This window comes from Pan paniscus, chromosome 1, assembly GCF_029289425.2.
Source record: "Pan paniscus chromosome 1, NHGRI_mPanPan1-v2.0_pri, whole genome shotgun sequence".
Classification (NCBI taxonomy): domain Eukaryota; kingdom Metazoa; phylum Chordata; class Mammalia; order Primates; family Hominidae; genus Pan; species Pan paniscus.
Window position 1 is genome coordinate 168,932,079 of NC_073249.2, and position 8,391 is coordinate 168,940,469.

At 39.9% G+C, this 8,391-nt stretch overlaps 1 protein-coding gene across 6 annotated transcripts in view; it reads left to right on the top strand.

The window, feature by feature from the left end:
* Positions 1–8,391, top strand: part of DAB1 (DAB adaptor protein 1) — a 1,250,774-nt gene that overhangs the window by 351,598 nt on the left and 890,785 nt on the right. For all 6 annotated transcript variants that reach the window (XM_063600986.1, XM_008977956.4, XM_008977957.4 and 3 more), the window contains one exon: positions 7,664–7,827. The gene's annotated coding sequence lies outside the window, so the exon portion shown is untranslated. The remainder of the gene's footprint in view (positions 1–7,663; positions 7,828–8,391) is intronic.

Here is an 8,391-nt window from a genome sequence, read left to right on the forward strand (position 1 = left end):
TGTGTGATGTTCCCCTCCCTGTGTCCATGTGTTCTCATTGTTCAACTCCCACTTATGAGTGAGAACATGAGGTGTTTGGTTTTCTGTTCCTGTGTTAGTTTGTTGAGCATGATAGCCTCCAGCTTCATCCATGTTCCTGCAAAGGACATGAACTCATCCTTTTTATGGCTTCATAGTATTCCATGGTGCCACATTTTCTTTATCCAGTCTATTATTGATGGGCATTTGGGTTGGTTCCAAGACTTTGCTATTGTGAATAGTGCCACAATAAACATACGTGTGCATGTGTCTTTATAGTAGCATGATTTATAATCCTTTGGGTATATAGCCAGTAATGGGATTGCTGGGTCAAATGGTAATTCTAGTTTTAGATCTTTGAGCAATCGCCACACTTTCTTCCACAATGGTTGAACTAATTTACACTCCCACCAACAGTGTGAAAGCGTTCCTATTTTCTCCACATCCTCTCCAGCATCTGTTGTTTCCTGACTATTAATGATTGCCATTCTAACTGGCGTGAGATGGTATCTCATTGTGGTTTGATTTGCATTTATCTAATGACCAGTGATGACGAGCTTTTTTTCATGTTCGTTGGCGGCATAAATGTCTTCTTTTGAGAAGTGTCTGTTCATATCCTTCACCCACTCTTTGGTGGGGTTGTTTGTCTTTTTCTTGTAAATTTGAGTTCTTTGTAGATTCTGGATATTAGCCCTTTGTCAGATGAGTAGATTGCAAAAATTTTCTCCCATTCTGTAGGTTGCCTGTTCACTCTGATGATGGTTTCTTTTACTGTGCAGAAGCTCTTTAGTTTAATTAGATCCCATTTATCAATTTTGGCTTTTGTTGCCATTGCTTTTGGTGTTTTAGTCATGAAGTCTTTGGCAAGGGCATATATTTAAGCCACAGATTAATATAATGTGATGAGTTGTGACTATGAAAATGCACAGTGTGTTCAGAGAGAAATACTCATTAACTGAATAGAGATACAGTCCATTGTGCCAGAAGAAATCAAGAAAGATTTTACGCGGGGTAATATTTGATGGTCTTTGCATGGTGATGGAGAAAATAATTTTTTAGGTGAAAAAACAGAAAATAGAAAGACATGGTGACTCATGCCTGTAATCCCAGAGCTTTGGGAAGATCCTTTGAGACCAGGAGTTTGGGACTGGCCTGGGAAACATAGGGATACCTTGTTTCTTCAAAAATTTGAAAATTACCCAGGCATAGTAGTGCATGCCGGGGATCCCAGTGACTTGAGAGGCTGATGGAAGAGGATTGTTTGGGCCTGGGAGTTCAAGACTACAGTGAGCCAAGATTGTGCCACTGCACTTCAGCCTAGGCAACAGAGGCAGACCCAGCCAAAAGAAAAAAAAAAAAAAAGAAAAGAAAGAAAAGCAAAGCAAAAAAAGAGAAGAAAGAAAAAAAATGGGACAGCATGGAGGTATGAAAGAGATGGGTTAGCTAGAGGTGAAGAGTTGGGGTCACAGACCCAGTGGCAGAAGTGACTCTCTTTTCTCAATTTATCCACATGCACATTCCTGATTATCCACACTTTATTCTCCAGGTGTGGTATTACCCCCTCAAAGACTGGAGAGATGGTGTGCATGTGTGTGGCTGTTGTCCAAACTCTCATTTCCAGACTACAGATCTGCTATGGCTCCAGTCCCCTAACTCCAATCACTCAAACCTCTAAGATTCTCCAGAGTCCTCAGGAAGCACCCCTCACCCCAGTCTTAATCACCACTTGCTCCTCCCACTCGACCGTGGGCTCCATTGCCACTCTTCCTGCTTTCTATCTCTTCTTTCTTGTATTCTGTGTTTCCTCTTCACTTTTCAGCCTTCTTATGAGAAGAAAGCCCACAGCTCTGAATGATCATCAGCCAATCAGAACATTCCTCTACTCCAGTGATTTCTTCCCCCCTCCCCCCCCCCAGTTTGTGCTACCATCTGCGAATCTGAGGAGCTTGTAGAAAATTTCCTGTGTGCAAGCTCACCCACATAGACTGTGATTCACTAGGTTGGGGTGGAGCCAGCACTTCATTAATATATAAAGTTCCCCAGGGGACTCCAATATGCAGCCAGTCTAAGAACCAATTCTCCAATCTATGTGCAGAGTGCCTCATACTCACCGGGCCTTTGGGCTCTTCTCAGAGGCCTGTCCATAGCTCCCCTGCATAAAGATCCTGAGCTGTTCTGGGATCATACGGGGCAGAAGGCTGGTCCTTTGATAGTCACCAAGACTTTGCTGTAGTCAGGCTTAGTGACATATTCCCAGGCTTGTTACACTGTTGTCTTGTTCATAAAAAATATGTTTTAGCCTTTTAGATATCTAGTTTTGCAAATCAGTGTCAGGTATGGAAAGAATCCTGTCACTTGAACAGCATATTCAATGATTTTAAAGGTCAAGACCTGTGTGGAAATTAGCTTTCAGCTATTGGAACACACTGACTTCTACATACATAACAGAAAATATGGTCCTATGGCACGCTGGATATTTATGCATATATAAATTAGCCTGTTAGATATACTGATAAGCGACAGCTCAAGTACTCACTGATGATCATGCCCAGCATAGTAGGAAAACACTGAAAGCGCAGAAACAGGTTTCAAGGACACTGCAGTAATAGTTCTTGATTATAGAGTGCCTACTTTACAACAGGCACTATGCTGCAAGTTAGTTTACCTCAAATACTCACCACAACCCAGAAAAGTAGGAAACTCAAGCTCGTGAAAGGAAGGAAACTCACCCAGGATAATACAGTACAATGTGCTAGAGGCAGGATTCCATGACAGACGTTCTGAGCTCAGGCACTGCCAACTCTCCATCACACACTCCTTACCATCAATGACACCAATGTGCAATGGGCATGCTCCCTGTGAATGGGCACCTAGGAACAGGGCTACCCACAGAGGAGTGAGTGTAGGAGAATCTGTCCCCAGAACCACTGCCCACACTAAATATTATTTACTTTTTAAAGAGTATTACTAATTTGACAAGTAAAATATGATGCACATATTAATTTAATTTATATATTTTTTCAGATGTTGATGCAGATTAATTTTCTCATTTGTGCACTATCTGATTTAAGTCTATTCTATTGGTGATAAAACACAAGGATAGGTTTGTTTCTTTGAACAATTAAAGTAAGAAAGGGGGAAAGAATAAGCTTTTGAGCACTGATTTTATATTTATCTATCAATTAGTCATCAAGGTAGAGAAGAACAAATTCTTAATCGCCCTCACCAAAAGATTGCAAAGCACATTTTGTTTCTTTTTTCAATTGGCCAAAAATTGTGTCTTCTAACTGTTTGGTGTCTAGGAGTAAAACTGAAGTCACTAGCAAAATGTCTGTTTTGATAAATTGGGAACAAAAAGACCAAAACTAATGACTTCCACAATGGAAGGTGCCCTGGGAAATACAATATAGAACAGTGGAATCGAGGGCTTGTTTACTGTGATTCTGTATATCCATCTGATGGGGAGTATAAATAGGTTTCTTTACACAAAGGGACCTAGGGAATGGTGAATCGGGGAATAATTGACTTGTCTCGGTATGTTTGTGAATGTGCATTTTTATCTGATGGCAAATCTGCTGTTGGCCTTTGAGTCAGTCACCCACCATAAAATTTCCTCAGCCTCATATGAACCAAGATAGTGTGCCCATCCCCCCTCAAAGAAAACATTTCAAATTAGCATTAATCATCCAATGTCGTGGTCGGGGCCCTACAGTGAAAGCCACCTACTGCAGCTGAATGCCATTCAGCAGGCAAGAAGTGATTTGCAATATAATTTAAATGAAGAGTTGGTTTCTTTTCCTATTTAGAACATACCAGTATGGAAAACTGATTGTCAGACATTCTGGTGATGTGCATCAACTTGGCTATTCACTCAGAAAATGAAGTTTCCTGAGACACCCGCACATTTAATTTATTTTTTTCCCTATGAAGTTAACTTCAGCTTGTTAAATACAATGACTATCCAAACCACAGAAAAACCAACACCATTAATTTTAATGCTCATAATGTAATGGAAGGAGATTATATTCATTTGGGATTTTTCTCCTTTTAATAGAATGTTTACTTGCCCCTCTCCTTATGAGTTAATTATTATCTTCTCTCCATAATGCTCTGCTTATATCTGAGCAGCAAACAGAGTCTGTTAATGTCTCGAGTTTATAGATTACTGGTGATTCTATCATTTTGCAATGTCTATCACTAAAGCATCAATAGCTTGCCAGTGTGGTGAGTGAATATGTGACTGATAGGAATGCAACTACTTCCTTACATAACTCTCCCATCTATTTTTATAAAACATTTAGTTTTAGCACAGTGTCTCTTCTATGCGTTGACTGGCAGATTGAAGGACTTTTCAGTAAATTATACAGTAGTGAGTTAAGAATTGGTGACTTCTGTTATCATTTGGGTATTTATGTTTAATTCATCAATTTATTCATTTAATAGACACTTAGTGAGTACCTGGCTTATTTCAGTAGTGTGCTAAGTATTAGGGATTAAGATATAGTCCCCATGTTCAGGGAGCCCACAATTCTGAGCAGGAATTGCCATAAGGAATTGCAGCATAGGCTCAATGAGATGAGTGGTACAAAAAAACTGGGTATAAAGGGTAATAGACAGTGCAATGGAAGAAGCTCTTCCTGGAAAGAAAACTACCAAAGAAGGCTTTGCATATACTGGAGCTGATCTTGAAGTCCCAGACCTTGAGTTCTTCAATTTGGCAGTAGAATGATGTGTGAGGGTGGGAGGAGGCAGTAAAGGCAGAGGGAATAGCATATGTAAGGTAGTGATAAAAAAAAGAAAACGAAGTAGTGATGAACACCTATTGAAAACCTTCTGCATGTTTTTAAGTAATAAAAGCTGACATTTTCCAAACTTACCATTTGCCAACCACTGTTTCAAATTCTGACATCTGCAAACTCAAGCCTCACAATGACACTTTGAAGTAGGTATTATCAGCACTCCTTTTTACAAATTAAAATACGTGCCTGGAGAGATTCAGTAACTTGCCAAATATCACACAGCTGGTAGGATCAGGACCAAGACTAGAACTCAGGTTCTTTGAGTCCAAAGTCTACAAGTTTAAATATTACACTAATATTTCAGTGTAATATGGCATCTTTGCTCTTTAGATCCCTTAGTCCAGCTGTGCAGAGAAGACATGCAAATAGTGACTGCCATTCATGACACTAAGAGGGGATAACAGCAGCAGCTATGACTTACAGAGAGTGTTAAATGAGATATGAAATGTTAAATGAGATATGAAGTATACGAAGGGCTTAGAACAGTGCCTGGTACATGGTAAAGAATTTGTTAACTGCTGGTGGTATGATGATAAATGTGTTAACAGTAGCAGAATATGCCGGGTGCAGTGGCTCACGCCTGTAACCCAGCACTTTGGGAGGCCGAGGCAGGTGGATCACAAGGTCAGGAGTTTGAGACCAGCCTGGCCAACATAGCGAAACCCAGTCTCTACTAAAAACACAAAAATTAGCCAGGCGCGGTGGCACACACCTAAAATCCCAGGTACTCCAGAGGCTGAGGCAGGAGAATTGCTTGAACCCAGGAAGCAGAGGTTGCAGTGAGCCGAGATTATGCCGCTGCACTGGGTGATGGAGGGATACTTCGTCTCAAAAAAAAAAAAAAAGAATAGTAGGCTATAACACTACTTAGAAATTTGGAGTTGGTGGCATTTGATGTAGACCTGGACTCCTTAATGGATTATTTCAGCAAGAGAAAGCAGAATGCAGAGATGAAAGCTGACTGGAAAATTCCATTATGTTTTTAAAAAAAGTAAATAAACTAATTTGATTAAAGCAGAGGTCTTTAAAGAGAAGCAGAAAGAATAAGATTAAACAGGAGGGTAGAAATTGCTTGTTATTAATTATATTTGTTGACTGATTGGTACTGTTTATATTTTGGTTTTAGTCATCATAACTTTTTCCTGGGATTATAGACTCATTTTTTTCTTTTGAAGAAAATGAGGCTCAGATAATTAATGTAATATTTCTCAGGTAATCCAGCAAGAGTAGTTAAATTTGGACTTGAACTCAGGCCTGTGTTACTTAAAGTGCCATGTGCTTTTGGCCACATCATACTTTCAGTTTTGCAGCTCTGACTTTCTAACACATCATCAATATTTATAGAATAATTTTTCTAGTGAAAGGGATAGAAAAAAAGTAAGAACATATTTTGTTAATGTTTTCTTCTTAGAGTTCTGCTTATCAATCACTATAGCCCAACATTTCCCCAGTTAATAGCCTGTGTCTGCTTTCATTAAAATAGAAAGAACTGGTCTCTCTGTTTGATTTCCTGTACACACATACACCCCTCAGGTTTCCTATTTGTGTGTATCTGTTATAACATATACCATCAATAATAAGCCACTGCCTGAAATGAGAGCTAACAGTTAAGAGTATGGACTTCGAGGGACTGCAGGGTGCCAGGGCTAGAATCCTGGCTCTGCCCTTCATAGCTGTGGTCACAAGCAACTTTTCTACATTCTTTATACTTCTGTTTCTTTATCTTTTTAATGACAATTATAATAGTACCTACATCAGTGGTTTGCTGTTAGGAATAAATGGATTAGTATATATAAAAACTAAAAGCTATGCTTAAAATGCTATGATAATTCATTTAATATTAGCATCATTATGGCTTGTAATCTAACATCCATTGAGATAAAGATCTGTGATTAGCCCTGTCCTTGATCTGTTTGTGTTTCTATAAAGGAATAACTAAGACTGGGTAATTTATAAAGATAAGAGATTTGTTTGACTCACAGTTCTGCAGGCTATACAGAAGGCATGGTGCCAACATCTGCTACTGAGGAGGGCCTCTGACTGCTTCCCTTCATGGTGGAAGGGGAGAGGGAGCCAGCATGTGCAAAGATCACACAGCTAGAGAGGAAACAAGAGGTAGAGGGGAGGGAGGTGCCATGGTCCTTTTAACAACCAGCTCTCATAGCAACTAACAGAGCGGGAACTCACTCATTACTGTGAGGATGGCACCATGCTCTTCATGAGGGATCCACCCATGTGACCCAAACACCTGCCATTAGGCCTCACCTCCAACACTGGGTATCAAATTTGAACATGAGGTTTGGAGGGCAAACATCCAAACTATAGCAATGAGGATATGGAAAAGGCATTCCTTTATACATTTTCTGAAGAGCATGTAAAATTGTACAAACTTTGTGAATGGTTATTTGACAATATCTATCAAAATTTAAAATATACATTTTCTTTATCCAATAATTCTGCTTTAAGGTATTTATCCTACAGATAGATTCATTCAAGTGAAAAATATACAATTTGTACCTTTTGAATTTTAGCCTGTGTATGTTTAACCTAGTCCAACATTTTAAAATAAAGATGAATGAGCATGTTTGCTTTTATTCATGTCCTTCCCATAGCCTAGCACAGTGCTAGGCACAGAGACCCTCACAAGTTCCCTTTTGTTTAGCTCAGCACACGTCATGTGGCTCTCTGTGCCCCATGACCGCCTACCCTACGTGTACCATGCACACTTTCAAATCATACACTTCACCCTGAACCATTCACTTCAAACCCCATTGTGATGACCATTGTACTTTATCCTCTTTCTCTTTTGCTTTGCCTTCAACATTGACATCGTTTTTTCATTGCAGCTATTTCCTTGGCTTCTCTCCATGACGATTCCTGACTCGTGGCCCTGGCAATCTTGGGAAGACATCATCCAGCTTCTTCAGTCCAGACCCTGGGCACCCCCCTTTCGCCAGGATCGTCCCCACCCAGCCTGGACACATTGACTGAGCTGTTTTCTAGGACACTGGTGAGTAAAATGCTTGGCTACTTCATGAAAACAGTTCCAATCATCCCCTCCCAATACCTTCTCCTCCATTTTTGAGCATGATTTTGTTTCTTTCAAAAGCGGCTCCAATACTCTTCCTTTCTGGAACTGCCTCTCTGTAGTTAATACCCCAAGGTTCATTATTTGTTTAATCACTGACTTATTCAATGAGGCGGTAGCCAGCGGAATCTAAGAACTGAAAGGCGCATGCCTTTGTCCCCCTCCTGTGTGGTTCCATTCAGGGTTACTTGTCTCTGACTTAGATTGGAGACTAAATGGATTAGAATAAAACCAATTTAAGGGAAAAAAGAAATGTTCACAGAAACAGAAATAGAGAGTCCTGCTATCTTGGCTGCCTAAGATCTGCAGGCCTCACCAAGGAATTTAAAAAGTAATGTTTCTTATCATAAGTGACAGAAATATGCTGCTTTCTGCATCAATAGATATGAAGATTAAAGGGTCTGACCGTATTAAACAATTTTGCACAGCACCAGGCACTCTGGGTTGTGCTCTCTGCCTTTTTACCCTGCATCGTGTGGCTATTTC